Source organism: Lonchura striata, chromosome 2 (assembly GCF_046129695.1).
Source record: "Lonchura striata isolate bLonStr1 chromosome 2, bLonStr1.mat, whole genome shotgun sequence".
In the NCBI taxonomy this organism is placed as follows: Eukaryota; Metazoa; Chordata; class Aves; order Passeriformes; family Estrildidae; genus Lonchura; species Lonchura striata.
The window spans coordinates 8,793,055-8,812,132 of record NC_134604.1 but is presented as its reverse complement, the minus strand read 5'-3'; the positions used below and the strand labels follow the sequence as shown (position 1 = coordinate 8,812,132).

The window sequence follows — 19,078 nt, the reverse complement described above, 5'->3', positions numbered from 1 at the left end:
AGTGTATAATATCTCTACTAAATACCTCCTTGGATGGGGCAGTGTGGAAGAAAAAGCTGTTTTAAAATGCACAGCAATGGTGCTTGTGCTGGATTAATCTCTTCAGTTTCACTTACTGGGCTGGTCAATGGCAGCATCAACATTTCAGTGACCACACCTCAGCAGTGAGACCATTACACCACACATGCACCTTCCTTCACTCACTCACTACTAAACCAGCATAAATACTCAACATGAGCAAAGGTAAGTGTCCTTCTGCATACTGAGATCTGTAATTTGCTTTCATGGGCTAAAACTCCATTGAAAATTTGTATTTACAAGTTTAAAAGGAATGTACATAGATGAAATCCTTGTCTCCTTAAAGTGAATGAATAATTTATGATTGATTTCCCAGAGGCAAGCTTTTAATTCAAAACCTACAGGCAACTAGAAGTCAGAAAATAATCAGATCTTAAAAATGTAAAGAATAAGAACTATTAAATAGCTGTAATGTTAACCATCCTTAATCTCCCTGGGCAAATATTCCCTTACTTGGTTTTAAGTCATCTAGAAAAACTCTAAAAGTTGAGCTACCTTAAAAAAAAAAAAAAAAAAAAAGACAAAACCAAATCCAAACAAAAAATCTAACCAGCAATGCATTGTTGTGTAAATGTGTATATCCATGCATTTAAATATAAAATGCAAAGGTTTTAGCTATTATTGAGGTCTCAGTACTTCTCTCAGAAATACATTAACTAGCATTTACAGAATTACCTGTGGAAGCCACACTGTTCCTTCAAACATGAAATAACTTAAATGTGGAATTCAGCTAACTGAAAATTACTAATCATCTTACTGTTCCTTCAAAAACCTCTGTACCTCTGAGTGGGCTTTTACAGAGTTTCAACTCAAAAACAGAATAAAAATCACAAATAACAAATCCCTAAAAAAAAAAAACAACCAACCTAAAACACGGCTTCCAATGAAAACATCAAATATCCAGCAGCAGTAACAGCAATACAATTAGACTAATTTCCTCAAATATTTGGGAACACACTTTATCTGGAGAATATATTTTTCCTGCTTCCAAAAGTATTGCATTTAAGACAATACAATTGAAATTGTGTCAGGATTTCTGACTATCTGGTAAAAGCAAGGCTTACAGGACACCTTTAAGATATAGTCCCAAACAAATGCACCATTAAGGCAATATTCAGTACAGTTTTAGTCACTACGCCTTTGGGTAATTCAAAAAAGACAACACAAAGATTTATGCAAATCCCTCAGGTACTCCAAAAGCCTCTTGCAGGGGATGACACTTGTAGCCAGTACAGTTTATACACAATAACTATTCTAAGAAGTGTTTTGCCATCTTTTTCATTTTTTTATTTAATTTTAATTACCCAGTGCTAGGGAAATACTGATAAATTTAATGAAATCAGGTTGCTGCAAAGAAGCCTCTTTAAAGATAATGAAATCTGGAAAGCACTTAACACATTAGAACAGGACATCATCAATCCTTTTAAAAAACTTCTTTTGATTTAGTGCTGTAACAGATATTACAGTGTTAAATTCTCACATGACAATGTCCATCAGAGGTGCCAAATCCATACCAGCTTTGGAAATTAATATTCAGCAGGACACTAAGGCAACCATTCAGCTACCTTCTAAATACATACAAACTGTACAAAAGAATGTCCCAGGACCCACCGAAATGTTAATATTTTTTCTTTAAATTAAATATTTAAGAAATTAACAGAGCAGTCCTAAGGAAAGAGAAAAGAAAGTTAAAAGAAAAGGCAGAAAAGAGAAAGGAGAAGTCATACAGCAACTGCTAAGATCTACGCTGCTTTACCTGAATATTATATTTAATTACTATGACAAAATAAATTGTTAAGTTCATGTGCTTTCCTGACCACAACTACTCTAATTGCACTCTTTTTTTGTCACTTCTACGATCTTCTCTCAGACTTTTGTACCATGAGAAATAAAAAACCCCACTGCTGTGCAGAACCTCCAGGAGCACCAACCAATTACAGTTTATTAAGCCATGTTTACCTACACAAAACTAAAGTAGCAGCACAACCCAAAGCACAAATGCTGACACTCCCCACATGAAGCACACCAAGAGAAATCAGTTCTTCAGCCTTTAAAAATGTGCCTAAGGAGAAACTGTAGGCAGTATAGGGAAAATAAAGGAATATTAAGATGTTTACTGAACTTAATATGTCCTGAAAATTAATTCCACTTTTGCAGTTGTTGAAGTTTTTCTTTGTTTGCAAACTACAAATATATTTATCCACCACAAAGATTTTAAAATATAAAAAATAACAACAAACTTTAAGATCATTTGCTTACCATGTATTACTGCTGCAAAAGATAATGCAATCTGAGAACACAGCTTCTAATATGCTAAAGTGCAACAATTGCTTTTTGTTCCTGAATATTTGTTTTTGATTTTTAATGAATTCTTTGAATTAATGAAAACCTCAACTGCAAACGTGATACTCTAAACAAACAGCAGACTTTTAGTCCACCCAATAGATATTACCTGCTATTTAAGAACTTCTAGAAGTTCACAATTTAACTAGCAAAACCATATTTGTAAGACATTTTTCCAATAACTTAACTGTTTGCAGTTAAATCCTTTTGCTAAATGGAACAGAAACCCACACACTAGACTAACATTATTTGAGTATGAGGGTTACATAATCTATTAGGTAATTCAAAAAACTTGGTATTATCAAGGTGTCTTTTTCTGCAGTATAAACTGAAGATCACAGGAAAAAATATCTTACAGAAACCATTAAGGTATTCATTTAGGAAACTGGCAATGGCTAGCAGATTGCCCACATGAACGTTTATTAGAAGACACATTACCCAAACTCATGCACATTGTTAGAATGATTAATAGAGGTTGAGATTAGTAAATGTTCACACAGATAAAACACTTTTATTAACTACATTTCAGAGTTCTTTCATGACTATTAAACTCCTATAGCAATTTTATGTTCCATTTTTAAGTCGAGATGAATCAAAACATGCCTTTGTAAAGATAAAAATCAAACTGGTCTGTGAAATAAAAATCTTCAGTTATTTAATAAATTTGGTGGTCTAATGCTTAGCAACTACTGGAAGAGTCAGAAAAAGCCTCTTACTAGCTTCACTGACTTCCCATTCTCATATTCCCAAGTGTAAAGGCTCCAGCCCACCACATCAGCCAATGGCTCAGACTGTCATTTTAATTATTACAGATTTGAGGAATGCAGTACAGTGATTACAGTGGCAGCTTGGGATCCAGGGGTCCAATTACTCACTGTGCTGCAGACAGGCTGTCTGACTTCTGGTTTTACTTCTCTGTACCCTGTTTTCCCAGATGGAGTCATAATAGATGGGAACTTCAGAAAGACAATTGAGGATAAATATATTAAAGGCCGTATGTTACTCAGCAGCTCCAGTAGCAGCAATGAGTAAGTATCTAAAAAACAGGATTTTAAAGTGATTCTCCATCATTATGGCTGCTTGCACAATGAAATTAGGATCTCAAAAAAAAATTCCTAGATGCACTGGGAATTGCAGCAGAACCTTGCAGTGAACTAAGAATGAGTAGGGGTAATGAGACTTGCTGTCTCCGAATTATTTTGTTATTAAGCTCAATTTGCACACCTTTGATTTCAGCAGGAAGGATGCTTTCAGAGTGCTGGTAAAAGCACTTCAGTCTTCACTTGGCTCTTGTTGCAAAGGTTCTGAGCAGCAAAACAGCCCTGATCAACAACCCCGGCACCAAATGCACAGAGCTGCACACAGGAGCAGGTACTTCAATGGTACTTAAGCACGTGCTTTAAGAGAATCAAGTGTTTAAGTGCTTTGCTTTCTGAAATCCACGCTTTATTTGTGTCAGAAATCTGTTCAGATGAATGGAGCAGCTGAGACCTCTTCACAGTTTTGATTCAGGCAGCCAAGACATTTTGAAGGTTCCCTTTGCAAATGTAATTTGGAAAAAGACAAAAAAGAAAAAAAAAAATTAAAGAGAGAAAAAGAAAGGCAGAAATTATCAGATGGGGGAGAGAAACTCAGCAGTAAGTGGGTTAATTCTACCACAGCTGCACTCAAAAGAACTTGGGAATCTAGAAGCCTTTTTTTTACAACTAATTCATTTAAATAAAATAAATCAGGCTCTTTTCCTACAACTAACTCTAGGGTATCAGTTTGAGAAAGCAAAAATAAGCTTCTTCCCAGGAGCTTGGCACATTATTCACTCCTCCTAGGCCTGCTGACTGACTCCAAAAGACATTTTAAACATGGAAAGGATAGCGTATCCGAGGGCATATGAGAAGCTCCAGCTGCTGCCAGGAATTCTGCAGAGGCTCCCGAGACTCTGAGCCCAGCAGAGCTGGCATTCCCCATCCCGAGCCGGGGCTGTTCCCTCCAGGCTGGCACGGAGCACACGGCAGCACCCTCCCTCTGTCAAACACCCCCTTGGATCATGCAGGATTAGCAGCAGCCACGGCTTCACGGCCAAGCTCTGCAGGAGCACGGCGATGGAAAAGCCTTTTCCGCTGTGTTTTGTTAAGCTGTGTGCTGCCAAACCCAGCCCCGACCCGACTTTAAGTTTTAGACAACAGGAAGAGGTGTTTTCTTCACTATGGGATGGGGCAGCAGTGGGACGGGGTGTGTAGAAGGGATCAGACCCAAACCAGCCTGATCAAAACCTTCAGATTTATTTTAGTAGTTTCAATAATAGGATTTTGAAACATACTAGAGCAAACCAATTCTGTTACAGATGATGAAACAGTTCAAAAGGATGTAAATCTTCGTTTTACGAAAGCACACAAATCCTGAGTAACTGAGAAGTCTTTAAGTCACACAAAACTGACAGAAACACAAAACCAAGAGCACAGACACAGTTTTTCCTCTAAGACCTGACAGACCACTGGACTGAAATGTTAGCGACCCAACAACTGCATGTGGAAGAAAAAACCCCAACTGTTCTCATGGTAGAGACTATTTAGATTTACTCAGCTATTAAGAGACCACTAAAATGTAAATGGCGATGACTCTTCCACAACTCTTGTTGTTAATAGCAGCGCCAGAGGCACATAAGGAAGGGGAGGCTGTTCCTACACATTCCATTTGGGGTGTGGAAAGGAAGATTCAGTCACCCCATCTCAAGTGTCCCTCCACTCCTCAGATTTCACATGGGATTCTCCAGTCCGGGAATCTGTGCCTCACTCAGCCCATGACGACAACGAGGAGCTTTGGGATAGTACGTAATATATATGAAGGGGGAGCAGGACATTTCCAGCGTGTGCTGAAATGAGGTGTGGAAATGTCAAGGAGATTTCCATACCCACGCAGAGGGCTGCTTGGGGAGGTGGCAGATGAGGCTGCACCCCCTGCCAAGGGAGACACGCAACTCAGAACACCTCAAACTCTGTGGCTATGTGTTGCCCCGTAGAAAACCCAAATTCTGAGCACTGTTGGCTACACCCATGAGACTCATCTAATGCTGGCTCTCAACCCATCCCAGCCACATCTTCTAGATCATGGTGCACAGCTTGAAGAAGGCCACAGGCAGACATTTCTCCCCAAGTTACATGTGACTTGTGTTTTTGTATCTTGCTTCATGAAGCTACCAGTAAGGAGTGGGAAAGATACTGAAAATTAAATAAAAAGCCCTAACAAAAAGCCAAAACAACCAACTGAAACCCTACCTGAGAAATAAAAAGAAGCCCTCATCCAACATATTCCCAAAACTAATGAAAGCCCCAAAAGAGATTAAGCACATGGGAAGGAGGAAATGGGGAGCAGACAACTGCCATGAAAACTGAGTTTGTGAAAGCCTTAGTAGCATCTCTCCAAGGTTTACAAATACACTTAAGCACCATACACAGCTTCATCCAAATGTGGCTTGCACGTCAAAACCTCCTGGTGGAAAGTCTGGACACACTTCAAACAATAGCTCAGCCTACCTTAGAAAGTATTTCTTATTCTAACAAATATAACATCAGAGCATCACAAAAATAATCACTGCTAGACACAGATTACCCCATGCTGTTTGTATGACTTATGATTCACCTGGTGTTTCACAGACATTTCAGTCAATTCCTTACCCAGACTCATGCGTATATATATCTGTTCTTACAAATACTAATATTTGTATTTTGGAATATTTCTATTTTGTTCTTTAATAGCACTCTAAAGGACGTTTTCAAGCTCAGTTGCTGATTAAGGTCTGCTAACACTCCAGGCATGAACTTAGAAACACTCTCTGCCAAATCTTTGCTAATCGCAAGGAATGAGGAAGAACAGGCATTCAACTTACAAGCACCACCTGTGAAGGAAGCAAATATTTGACACCTAAACTTGTCCCATTAGTTACTGCTCAATGGTCTTCTGTTGCTGAAAACAAAAAGGGCAGAAACTAAAAGCTAATGCAGAGAAGTTACACCCCCATTGCACATCCATTAAGGACACGGATCCAGAAATAGCTTGTACCACTGAATCCCAACTAACGTGGGAAAAGGTGTTGATCCAAACTCAGAAATACAGTGAGCAGAAAGGCTTCTGGTTAATTGAGTCTTCTTATTCAAGAGACCAAGAGCAAAAAACATACAAAAATCTATATAAAGACTTGTTTTCAGAACAGAGGAGGACGATATACAACAGAATGGACAGAGGATGCACCTTTCCACTGTTCGGTAAACCACTTGCCTATAAACAAGCAATTAAAAGGAAACTTGAACAGATTTCCTTTCCCTCTGACACCTACAAAACCAAATCACTGATTATGCATTTAACCCTACATCAACTCCCCAGGAATAAAGTGTGATTAATATTCACTGAAGAAATCAATGTCCTTTCCTGGGCAATGCTTTTGAGTTATGATCAATGCATGCAGATAATGCATTTCCACACAACTCTGACCTGCTTGTTGGAGGGATCTAAAGATACAGGCATTTACTGATAGCAGCACTAAAACAGTGTATTTCTTGGAATAACTACGTTAGGTGGTTTGGCATATGTTAAGTCACTTTATGTTATTTTAACCAAGAAAGGGTTTCAGATGTCAGAGTGCAACAAAAGACTAAAAAGTAATGCAATAAAAAAGTATTTTATTGACAGTAATAGCTGTGTTTCACTTGGGACGAAGCATCTGATGGTTATGAATGAAAGTCACTTTGTAGACTTCTCAACAGAATAGATTTCAGCTAGCTGAACACAAATACACAGGAATTCCAGGCAAGGTGAAATACAGGATCACAGTCACATAGCATTCAGCTATAGGAAAAACTCCCATAAATCCATTTTGGAGACCCTGATGATTTGCGATCAAATCACTACACTACAGCTAGAGGAGACACTACAGCTTCTGTTGTAATAGGAGATTTCAGCTTATTGTGGACGATGTTTACAAAGGTTGTTGTGAACACAGAAAAGGTTCATATACCTACATTTAAATGGGAAAGGAAAAATCTCCATTAGCAAGATGGTCTCTACTAGCTCAGTTCAAATTAAAAAAATATCTTTTTTTTTTCCTCTCCCCAAAACAGCAATAAAGCTAAGCAAAAATTCAAGATAAAATGTAAGAACCAGCTTTAATGAAACCTTGGGAGAAAGGGCTCATAACATCCTGTAAAGACAAAAGGACAAAGAGTCCTTATGATGCCAGAGTTAATCTAAAAACATTCACAACATAAATCCCTAAGTAAAATATTAAAAGGACTTGAAGTCATATAGATGTATACAGAGGAGATCATCTGACTGTCACACATAAAGAACAGGACCTCACCTCTAGCCACGAGTCAAATGAGAACAATTAAAATACTAACTTAATTCAAAACCAGGGAAAATAACATTTACTGCCACAAAGGCATAGCAAAACCAGTGGACAGTGGATAAGAGCAAGTGTTTAACTATTCCTTACTGTAAGAACTTATTCTTCTAAATAATTCTCAAAATGTATGCTGATAATGGTGCCATGCATTTTAAAATAATATGCCATCAAAAATTTGTGGAAAGGAAACATTTTGTATCAGTTTTTAATGAGTTCTTCATGGAGAAAACAACTGCAATAGCAAAAACAAAAAAAAGCTACTTATTATTATTGCTTCTTCCATTACTGTCAAGTTAAAAAAGATGTTGATGCCAAATTAAAAAGTATAAAACAAAGTTAAGATAGATGTGTGACTGATTTTCTGAAGAAAGCGTGCGATTTCCTACATAAAAGAACATTACCCCAGAAATAAAAGACCTGTTAAAAATAAATCCATTACTCCATACTTGCACATAAGTATTAGCTAACTTGGGACCCTATTTCACAATGCCCATGAAACCAACAACCTCACTAAGGCTTTATGGACCCACATGCCCAAAGTGCCAGTGTTACACCAACCAACTCTGTTTGCTTATGTTTTAAATAAGGGCTGTGCTCAAGAATCTGCTGAGTACACATGGCACAAGGCAAGCCCAGACTGAGGACCTTGTCACAGTCCAAAGAGCCCCCAATGATCCTGCCAGGTGTTTGTGCAGTTCTCCTTATGGTAACACAGGATTAGAAGTGGCATGAGGCAGGACAGGGCAGGGACTACTTTTACTGTGGAGCCTCACTCAATGCCAAACAAAAGCAGAGCTACTGGTGAGGTGCTTGAAGGGAAAAGGCAACCTCCAGGCAGAAGGTCCATGCTGAATTTAGAAGAGTTTATTGGTGAGCTAAAGATGTCTTTGTAAGAACCATCTCCCAAGAACAACAACGTCAATGTCTTCAAACCCACTGAAATCTTAAAAGACAATTGAAAATTTAACTGACCCAAATATTTTAATTTTTATATTTTACTAAGATATCCTGTGAAGCTGGAATATAAATCCTATTAAACTGAACTTAGTTTGTCCATCCCTAAAATAGATTTGACATACAAACACAAACACAAGGTCAAGGTCACAGATCAGCAAGAAAGATTACAAAGAGGACTGATGTAAGAGCTGGCATTTGATCAAAGCTTCTGTACGTATCTTTTTTTTTAGTATACTTACCAGAAATACCACTACACTTCATTTTCTTCCCATTGGTACCTTACATGTTTTAAGTATTCCCTACATTTAAGATCAGCTGCTCTAACCTTATTTATTTTGGTAAGAGCTATTAGGCAGCACAGGAAATAAACTAAGGAAAAGCTCTTATGTTAAATGAAAAGGAAGACACTTTTTGCCATCCTTTTCACTCTATTCAGCCATTGCTAATATACATTAAATTACAAATCTAAAAGGAAAACCCACTCAAACACATAGCAAAATGAGTGCTAAAGAATCAGGACCTCAGGTTTTAATTTGTAGCAGTTCAAGACGCTTATCATATATAACAATTGCATATTTGGATGTGTACTTCCAAGCACAACACTTGCTTATTTATCCTAATTATCTGTGTGCACAGCATATATTTCTCAATTAACAAAAAAACCTCAAGGTCTGTGCAGAACACAATCAAACTAACCTCTTCTGTAATCAGGACAACATTTACCTCCTAGAAAGCCTCTAATGCTGAACGCCGAGTAAGTGAGCAGATTAAACACAGTAGCAACAGTTGAAAGACTCATTAAAACTCAGCTGCTGAAAATAGTCAGCAATGAAAGTCATTTACTGATCTATCCATCCATCCACGCACTGATACATTCTCAAAGCTTTAAACACATGCAGGAGAGTATTCAGCTTACAGGTCACGTCTGCCACATGCACCCTCCTGATGTCCAAACACGAGGAAGAAGTTTCTTGGGTGACACACTGGCATTCAAAGCTGCACTGCTGCCACAAAGTTTATATGCTCATTGTAATAGGCAGTAATTTAAAGAATAGCGTGGCTTGTACTCTCAATTCTTAACCCCCACTTTCAACACCAGCACTGCTCTGATGTAAGTCTGGACATGAGTGGGAGCAATTTATATTTAGACAGAGAGATATGTCTATAACTAGGACTGCCTGTGTTAAAAATATTAAAGCTTTTACTGGTCATTTGGGGTGACCTGCAGAACTCACTAGTATGTGGGCATCTTGGACATTGCTAGTAAAACCTTCATGCCATCACATACCCTCCTGCATCTTGTTTCAGCTATTTAACATTTGTTCACTGATTTCCCTCCATTTTTGTAAAGGTAGCACATTTGCAGCTCTCTACCTGTATGACTGGGTTGTCTCAGCTACTGATGGAAAAGCCTCAAATAATAATAAAAAAAAAAAGATGGAAAAAAAAGTTTAAAAATTTGTCCCCTTTTTGAAAATATCCTTCACAAGAATTAGGTTGTAACCCTTTTAAACTAATAGTATTGCCTGAGCTACTAGGGCCAGATACAAATCACTCCTGAAGCCTGGGATGCCGGCTTCTCAGCAGTGTGGTATAGATGCTTTTAACTCTGATAGTGATTCATCAGACCTTAAAACAGTCACTGGTTTAAGATCAAATTGATTTAAGTTGCAGACCCCAGGGCAATACAATTCTGCTCTTCCTTAGTCCCCCTTTTGTAAGCACTTTCATGGAAGAAAAGGGGAGGTTGGTTAATTTTTTTCCCCAAGAGGAATTTCTATCCTTCCTACTTTGTGAAAAGCTGATAATGCTTCTCACTGCATTGAATAGTTACAAAGGGAAAAATAATATAAAGTAAATCAGGCAATGATTACAACACACCAGCAGTTCCTTCCATATCCACAAATCAACAGCTTACTCTGAGAACCAAGCACACATGAAAACATGTATATAGGACATTTCATAACTAAAAACATTTTAGGAAACACATCAGCAGTACAGCTGCCCAACATTTGAAACCCTACAGCAAATTTATTTGGAGTCACACAGCTTTTTTGTAAGTTTACAAACACATGAAAAAGCCTTTGCTTTAACTGAGCTGCATTACAGTGAGTAACTGTTCATTCAGTGTCATGGCAAGTCTTCTGTCAAGCTTACACTATAAAAACCTTCTTTAATCTTCACAACCAAACCTTTGATAAAACAAGTCAGCAGCCATTGTGAGTTTGGTTTTTTTCCTTTTAAGTACAAGCTCACACTCTTTACACACATAACCTGAAGAAGCAAGAGGTTTCTGCTTATCCTGAACTTTGGATTAAATCCCCCACTTATTGAGCAGCAGGGATGTGCAGGCTGCTGTCAGTAGCCATTGGTGGGTTTGGCTGTGATACTATATAAAAAATATCTGCAATCCAGTTCTTATCCATTCCTCTTTGGAGAGCTGGAACAGGCATCTTTCCACACAGTGATCCAAATGTAAAGCAATTCAAGGGTGCTATCTTTCAAAAGAGGGTAATGACAAACAAGAGCAAATAACCAGCCAATACAGTAACAACAATACATATGACAGCTAGCAAAAAGTACTTCTGGTCAATTTACTGGTCAACAACAGTCCACAACAATGGATTATGTTAAAGAACTAGATGGCTATCAATCCCCAATTCTGTAAAGGTACATTTTTTACTTATTTTTTATAAAAAACATTGTTCATTATTATATTTACATGTGTGAAATTATTATATTTACATGTGTGAAATGTCAAGTAAGTTTCTAAAAATCTTAAAGCACCATATTGATGTAGTGGTAAGTTCTTGAACTTTGTACTTCCTTTTTACTTATTTTCCCTGACGTAAGTACACCTATGAATTTTAATAGGCCAATAAAATAATGGCAAGGTTATGCACACATGCAGATCTGTGCATGAGGAAGGCATCAAAATGATTCAAAAAATATTAAAGTTGTAGACATATGCATAGGACAAAGGGGTATCTACCATGCTAAAACCCAGTAACACATCACCAGTTTAAGCATCATGAACTACTAAAAGCAAACTAGATAACATTTAAACTGTTCTTCTATCATTCAGGACACAGCATAGGATTTCCAAGATGTGCAACACGAGTTATTCCAGTGTTCCCATTCCTCAAGTTGTTCAACACAAAGCAACCATTGCAGGTGATTTGGTCTCCCACATGCTGGAAGTCAGATATTGATTCATCATCAAATGAAATTTGTAACAATGAAAGGCAGTGGGAGGTAGGTGGTGAATTCTCTCTGCAAATCTTGTCTCAGCCCTGGGGGAAATATCTCAGAATTACAGTTTTAATCTATTCACTTAATGACTACTGAAAGAATGTGGTGAGAGTGGGGGAAGCTGTCATAACAAAAAACCTAAAAGTCAAGAATCTAGCAAATAACCAGGTGAAACTGCACCAAGGTAGCTCAAACCATGTATGATGTAGTGTAAAGTCATTATCTGATAGTTATTATCTACAACCACACTCTGTCAATTCAGCTGATCAACTATGTTTTATTTCCAGTTTACCCTGCCATAGCAGGGATTTGGACATGACTGACAGGTCACAACTCATGTTCTTTGTGTTGTATAAAACCATCTTTCTTTGGTGTAACTGGAAGAGTCATTTCCCAGCTCAATGTAGCATCAATAATGCCAGTGTTTTCTAAACCAATATATAGTAAGGCCTTGTCAAAAATCTGAAGGGAAATTTCACTGACTGTCTGCATTATTACTAAAACACTTTTTTTGTTTCTTCTCTTTTTCAGTTTATACATAATCTTGCTGAAGAAGGATGGTTTTGTTCAAATTCTGTTGCTCAATTTCATCAGTGTGTGAGTCCAAAAGAACTCAAATGAATCAAATGTGATTTCATTCAATAGCAGTTAAGACTTGGAGCACCTGCAGAATCTTACTGAATCACAAACAACTCCCAAACACCAAATAAATGCTGAAGCAAATCATATTGGAAAGGGAGGTACAAGCCAAAGAGGGCAACAAAGGAATACCAGAGGGGAAAAAAACCCCATAAAAAACCCACAACCCAAAACATTTTCTCAAAGGGACTTAATGCTCTTAAAAGCGTACAATTTCAAATCCTTTTGTTGAGAAAAAGGCAGAAGTGCTGGTGGGAAGGTAAGCATGTCTTCAGCCTCTCAGGAAACTTAGCAGATTGTTACCTCAGCACCCCAGTTAGCAATGTCAGGAGAATGAGATCAGGACTATACAGGGATGTGCAATGAATCATCTTCTGACTGGGAATTCCTAAGAGGGATAAGGACCAAAGCTAGTGTGAATGAGACAAAGTTACCACTCTGTGTCTGGGGTGAGAAAAAAATACAGGTTAATAAACTTTTCAAATTCAGGGCAGAAACTCATACCTTTCAAATGTCAATGCAGGATCTTTGTGAATCTGGTTTTCACTCCTCCCTGCCAAAAATAAATACATTATAATCAGGATGTAGAAACTTATGGTGGAAAATAATTATATTTCTACAGTAACAGGAAAGTAATTTTGTTAAGTATCAGCTCACAAAAGGAAGCCTGTCTTACTTCTTAACAGGGTATGAACAGATTAATATAAAGTTTTCCCCAAAAGCTGGTTACACTTGTGGTTGATTTGTGAGAGTATCCGAACTTGACAAATGAAACTGAGCTGAGCAAGCTGATAATGGTAACCTACCAAGAGAGAGATAGCTCTCCTTGCCTGGTTAATACTACCCACATTGTAAAAAAAGCTGTCACTGGAAGATTACCTTTATTCTAACACTATCCATTTATTCCCGCTATCCATTTACCCATTATGACAAAAAAAAAAAAGCTCCAAACGAACCACCAGAAACAAACCAGGAATACACAACACACCCATGGCACTGCATTCTGCTTCTCTCAAATCTTACTCATTTTCTCCTGCTCTCATCATTACCCTCATTCAATCTTCCCCCAGCTCCCCACTTCCACAACCCACACTTGTGTGGCATTAACGACATCCAAAGACCATTCCACACTACACAAAACACATATATTATTTTAATCTCTCCCCTGAAGACACTGTTCATATAACCCTTTATTTCAACTTTTCAATTGTTTTTCTCTTGCTCTAGATTAAGTTGAAAATTTTTCATCTGAATTCTACGAACATTAATAACTTTCATTTCTATCCACATAACCTAACCACTTATTGTGTCCTTTTTCCTTGCCCTTTTGTTTCCACAAACACTCATTTCTACTATAATACTCAGGCACCTCTCACACAGGAAATTCCATTACGCTTCTGCACTGCTCCCCAGGCGAAGATCATCTACACTCTGGAGGGTACTTCTTCCTCTCCTCCAGCAGTAAATTACCAGAGCAAAAATTAATCAAAATCCACCAAAATACCTCCTGCAAGACCACAAGCCAAAACACAGATGATATATGTTGGTTGCCCTTCCTCACAGACTTGTTTGTTCCCTTTTCGTCATCATAGTCTATATGAAGTTTAAAATAAATACATCTGCACCTGTGAGATGCTGACAAGTTCAGCTGGACAGCAATTAAATGAAGCCCTAGAGCAATACTGGCCTCCAAAATAAGTATGTTTTCTCTTCCTCTTACAGAAAAAAAAAATGCATTTATTGGTTTTGCAGTACAACAATAAGTACTGCTGTAATAACAGTTTTAACCTTTCTTTGACTACATATGATTGGAAGGGAAATAAAGAATGATATACCCTAAAAGATCAACAGAACACAAAGACTAATGATAGGAAGAAAAGGGTACAAAAGGCCTAAAATATAATGTAGAAGGGCTAAAATACGGCATCAAAGGGCTCCCCTTCTCCTGAGCTGTTACTTTTAAAAAGTCCAGTGAAAGCTCTTTCACTTCTCCAGCTGGTACAATGACAATACCCCTACCCTGATGCAATCTGCTATCACTTCAGAGGGCACAGAGGCAAGAAAGACCAGAAAGTGAAAAAATATTGCTCCTAGGAAAGAAAAGAGATACTTCTTTTCAGAGAGACCGTAACTATTTACTTACTTTTAACCACGACCACATCAATGACAAGAATGAGGAAACTTTTGAGGAGCAAGGTGAAGGCTGAGGGAGCACCTGTCCCAGGGACTGGCTAAGCGTAAACCCAGACCCCCTCCAATGAAACAAGGAAGCTTTCTGTGTCCCAGCTGCCTTTGTGAAACAACCTTCCCAGCTCAAACAGCAGGCTTAATACTCTAAGTTTCCATTTTTTTTGAACATAACTTCTCCATGTCAACCCAGAGTGGTTTGATTTACTGGGTCTATGTCTGAATTCTGTTTTACTGCAAATAAAACGTAATCCTTGCTTCCGAAGTCGCCTCGTATCTCTCTATTAAATCATGCAAACCAGAGCTTGCTTGTAGCACTTTGAACAGATTGACTGACCAAGAATACCCTACCAGGATGCAAATTCCACTTGCCTTCTTTATATGCTGCCAGGTTTATGAGAGCGAGTCTGTCTGTGCTTGACATTTGGCATAATTACTGTTGTAAAATGTTTTATATTCCTGTAAATTCTGACTACGACCCCCAAGTGCTTACAAACTGAGATGAGATGCAGAGATAACGAAGCAGAAACATGTAGGGAAAAAGTATAAAAGAGGAAGAAAGTATCAACGCCAGGAAAGATTGTGAGACCATTCAAGCTGCCTGACCAGCATGGAGCTCTAAACTGTAAAAAAATGACAAGCAGAAACAGGTTAAGGTAGGATGCTGCACACTGTAAATCATTATAATCAATTTGCCTCCAGAGGTGAAATTCTAGGTAGCATGGTTCCCAAAACAACAGCTGTATTTCTCTACCATGTTGTAGGAAGCATTTCCACTGAACTGCAGTAAACTTTGTCACAATGCATATGGAGGGAAAGCCCAAAATTTTCATGGGTCTAGACTATTTTTACAGTGATTTTGACCAAAGGAACAAGAGGAAGGACTGGAAGCTCTAAAACATCTTGACTCCAATCTGTTGCTGAAAAACAGGAGGGACAGAAAGGAGGAGAAAAAACAGTAAATTACTGCGTATCCATCACCATGCAAGACCAAAAGCTCCACTTATATGGGGGCATGTGGGGTAAGATTCCAAAACAAAAATTAACAGATTTTAAACCATTCTTGCAATTCACTTCCACACATAAAATATAAAGCATGCACTGAATGCAACTTATTTTTGCCAGCTGCTTATTAAGACATGAATTATTCAACAACACCGACTAACAACAAGCTCCTTTTCGCTAATATATCTAAAAACATCTTTCTTGTGTTTTCCATAAATTCTTGTATATCACTTCAGTTACTTTACTTGAAGCAACTGTAGATTTTTCAAGAGCAAGCATGATCCATGATCCTCACAAATAATAATCAAAGGAAATCTAACAGTATTTATGCAGTCTTTCTAATGCACATCCAGAAAACCCAGACGAGTTGATAGGGATATGTATGCACAATCTTTGCCACTTCAGGTACTAAAACCTCTCTTAACATTTCTTTTTGTATAATTGGCAAATTTGATTATGAGCTTAATTTTTGCATAATAAAGCTCATCCAGTCATTTTTAATTTCAAACTGGCTTGCACTCCATGATGACTAGCTCAATGCAACAAAAACCTTTGACATCACAACCTCATAAATCTTGGAGAACAGAAGAAATTTTCATAGGCACAGGGAACTGTTGTTAAGATACTTCTTCCACTGCTGACTGTACTCTGTCAGCTGTAACTATGTGTAAGTGTCCACACTTGCAAATTACACAAAACATGCACCTGAACTACTCTCCCATGAAATTATTTTCTCTGGTAAAATGACAGTCACAGGTAGAAAAGCTGAGAAGAAAATGTTTGAAATTGACCAAGCATCAGGGGCTTTTTTGATGAAACATACAACCATAATTTAAAAACTTAATAATAATACCAATAAAAAAATAATCTTAATGTACTCCACCACCAAGCTGCAGAGTATAAGCAATATCCTAAGTACAGAAAGGACTTTCACAGATTTATCCATTCACTACATGAATCTGGAATTAAAATCCCAAACTATTTTGGATTTGCATGAACTACAGAATTAAATTACATATTGCTTATACATAAACTGAGATCATTTAAAAACCCCACTCACAAGCAAACTAACAAGTAAGAGGCATTTCAGCTACCGAAGACCTGTTTCAATCTGTCATCTAAATATCTGATGTTAGATGGCTGCTGCTATTTACAGACTGATCATAGTAATTTCACTCCTCCGTTGTTCACCAGGACCTCTCATTACATGCACTGTGTGGGTCTAAACCATGTTGGAGGCTACTGGGTACTGTCAAAATTGCAAGAAAAAAGAGATTGCATCTTGGAACAAAACAGAACATTTTAGGAACATCCATGAAAATATCACAGCAGTGCTTTGGAATATTGCTACTCTATGCAAGAGGAACAGCGAAGACAGGAGAAGATTATATAGCTTGCTCAGTAGCACATTAACTCCATATCCACAGCAAATAAAGATTTTCTGAATTTCAACTGAATTACATATTCTCTATACAGTTTGTGGGTGTTTTAGTTTTGGGGCATTTTTTCCTCTATTAGTGAAACCAAACAACAATTGGGTACCTTAAACTTGAGGAAACAATGGTGCTTACTACTAAAGCAGTAGGAATTGCACACTACAGTAAATGCCTTTCTCTTCCAAGATGAGACAAATTACTGGCATTCCCATCACCCTCAGGTGGAGATGTATGTCAGTCAAATGCAGTAATTGGTGGTTCCACTCTACCTGCTGAAACAATGTTCTCTCAAACAAAACATCACATCAGTACTGAACTAAAGTATGAGTACTGAAGTAAACACAAATTATGGCATTATGATCAAAAATATAATTCCATCAACTTTCCCTATTTCTCAGACATCTAACATGAGGAAGCAGTCCTAATAAACTGGACAAGAACTATTACATGGACTGGAGCTGCAAAAGCCACTGCACAGCAGCTCTTCTGATGCACTGACCACTTTCAGTCTCTTTCCTAACCAAGTAGGATGAAGGTTTCAATCCCAAAGCAAGGGTCTCTCACAGCCCAGTATGTCTGTACACATACCTAAGCACTTCTTGCCTGAACAGGTCCATTTTTAATTCCTTGCTTTAGAAAGCTGTTAAAACCTGGCTTTTACCAGTCTAATTCAGCTGCAATAGACTCGCAGCTCAGATGGACCAGAACACAGGGTGTGCATTCATCCCTGGTTCCACCAGTGAAAAGGCAGAACTGCAGCAGCCCGTGCCAGCAGCAGTGGAAGAACTGATGCTGCAGCAGCAAGTGAATGCAGACAGCTTTTTTTGTGCTGAACTGCTCAGTGGTGCCCAGCCTCTGGAATCCTGAATACTCCAAGCCTGACTGAGCTTCCTCTGCAAGACTCCTGAATAACTAGAACTAAGCCTGCAAAAACAAGTTTACTCTCCCTCAGTAATCAATATTAGCATTTTTTCCCAATGAGTTTGTACAAACTCAAATTCTAGCTTCAAAAGCTGGAAGTTTCCAAACTGACCAAACTCAGTAACTTGGCTCCTATACTTATCATCTGTAGAACTTGCAGATACCTGCCTCACTGTCCTCTTTGCCAGACTGAGAGAAAATGAATCAAGCAGTTGCCAGTTACTTAAGCATCCAATTCTGGGAGGAGGGGAGGCATCCCAAACCTTCTAATTGCTAATAGTCAGTGCCACCTATGGATGATGCTGCAGAAACAAAGATCCAAAGTAAGAAAAAAAAAAAAAAAAAAAAAAAAGGTTTTTGGAACTTTTAACAAGGTTTTATAAATGGCTTCAGGAGAACAGATTAGACAAAAAACTATGAATAATTTTCATCTATTTTAGATCATTTACCACCGCTGTACTAGGTAAGGTGCTAGTATCAAAACCAGGCCTGAATTCTTTATATGATTTTACAACAAAAATATCTTTAAAACACACTGAAAGTTTAAACTGCGGCTTTCTATTTTCTTGTCATACCACATTTGTCTCCTGAAGTAAAATTAATCTCATTTTTATTAACAGCTCCATTTCAACCATTCAACCTGGCTCTGTTGCCGCAGATGCTTTGCCCAGTGGTCAGGAAAAGGATGCCAGAGAATATTTCATCACGCCTTACAAAATCCTCCCCCATCACCCCAACAAACTATCAGCAACAGCCTGTGTTTTCTGGGAAAGTTAACCAACAATAGACACAATAATTCCCTCCAGAGGTTTTGCAGCAGTCTCAGTTCAGTACACAAGGCCATTAATTACACAACTGCCTTTAG

At 38.0% G+C, this 19,078-nt stretch overlaps 1 protein-coding gene across 8 annotated transcripts in view; it reads right to left on the bottom strand.

The window, feature by feature from the left end:
• NRIP1 (nuclear receptor interacting protein 1) overlaps positions 1-19,078 on the bottom strand; it is a 72,926-nt gene that overhangs the window by 9,693 nt on the left and 44,155 nt on the right. For 6 of the 8 annotated variants that reach the window (XM_021532371.3, XM_021532369.3, XM_021532375.3 and 3 more), the window contains one exon: positions 13,169-13,217. The exons of the other annotated variants lie outside the window; for them this stretch is intronic. The gene's annotated coding sequence lies outside the window, so the exon portion shown is untranslated. The remainder of the gene's footprint in view (positions 1-13,168; positions 13,218-19,078) is intronic. 8 annotated transcript variants of the gene reach the window in all.